General features: G+C 38.0%; 1 protein-coding gene across 4 annotated transcripts in view; it reads left to right on the forward strand.

Moving 5' to 3' along the window:
* Positions 1–590, forward strand: part of LOC115236628 (amyloid beta A4 precursor protein-binding family B member 1-interacting protein-like) — a 103,043-nt gene extending 102,453 nt beyond the window's left edge. For all 4 annotated transcript variants that reach the window (XM_029809204.1, XM_029809203.1, XM_029809205.1 and 1 more), the window contains exon 11: positions 1–590. The gene's annotated coding sequence lies outside the window, so the exon portion shown is untranslated.
* The last annotated feature ends 472 nt before the right edge of the window (positions 591–1,062 follow it).

Raw genomic sequence — 1,062 nt, forward strand, 5'->3', positions numbered from 1 at the left:
CTCTTCCGAGATGCCGGGTATATATCGAATTCATTCGCTCCGCCTTGCTGTTCGGAGAATCGTTAACGGAGAAAAGAGGAGGAACGCTTCTCCGATAAAGAAAAGGTTGTATAGTTTTGCTGCGTACTTTGTTGCCGGGCTCTATGCTGATCAATTTTAGGAGAATGATAATTTTAAAAAGAGAAGAAATTGTTCAGATATGAAAATTAAAAAAGAGAATATTTATCAATCTAATTCTGGACGACTTTGTTCGCACATACACAGTACGAGTGTTCTCAATCAGAAGAAGATATTCAAATGATCAGTAATAAGATTGCGAGAAGTTTGAGAATGTCTTGACGGATTACAAAAGGATGAATGTCGATGAACCGTCCTTATCGGAAGGTCTCCTGAACTTATACAGCAGAACTGCCGTTCAAAGCTAAATCGGAAGCCGAGTGATGTGAATGCTCTTTCGAGCCAAGCAACGAATTGAACTCGAGTCCGCGACAGAGATTCGAACACACAAGGAATACTGCCACACATACAGAGGATGTGATATAAATCGTAAGCCCATGCGTTCCAGTAATCCAAGGATCGCGCAGGGAAAACGAAGAAGCGATAAAAAAGAACAGCAATGCGACAAAACGCACAATGCGCGAATCGAAGAGTCGAAATCTTACGAGTCGCGATTTTATGCAGAATCGCAAGTTCTTTTTGTTGCGCATATTTCATAACCGCTAACTGCCTCTGCGTCTGCGATTCTCTCAAGTATACTTGGATGTGTGATAAATATTATAAAGTAAAAAAAGTAATCTAAATATAAAAGAAGTAATCTATATGTGCGGATGATCCGTTCGAATATTCTCAAGTTTGATTTTCGGTCCAAGTCGGTGATCATCTCCGAATATAATTGAGTGACCCGACATCTAATTTATCCAAGTTTAATATTTGCTCTTCAAGGATGGCAAATAAATATTTTACGATGCGCGTATCGTAATCTCTGATATAATTTGCTTGAAAAAAAGATAATAAATATAATATATATGTATTTTTCATCTCACAACTTTTTGTTCGTTCACT

Source organism: Formica exsecta, unplaced genomic scaffold (genome assembly GCF_003651465.1).
Source record: "Formica exsecta isolate Colony F162 unplaced genomic scaffold, ASM365146v1 scaffold258, whole genome shotgun sequence".
Taxonomy (NCBI): Eukaryota; Metazoa; Arthropoda; class Insecta; order Hymenoptera; family Formicidae; genus Formica; species Formica exsecta.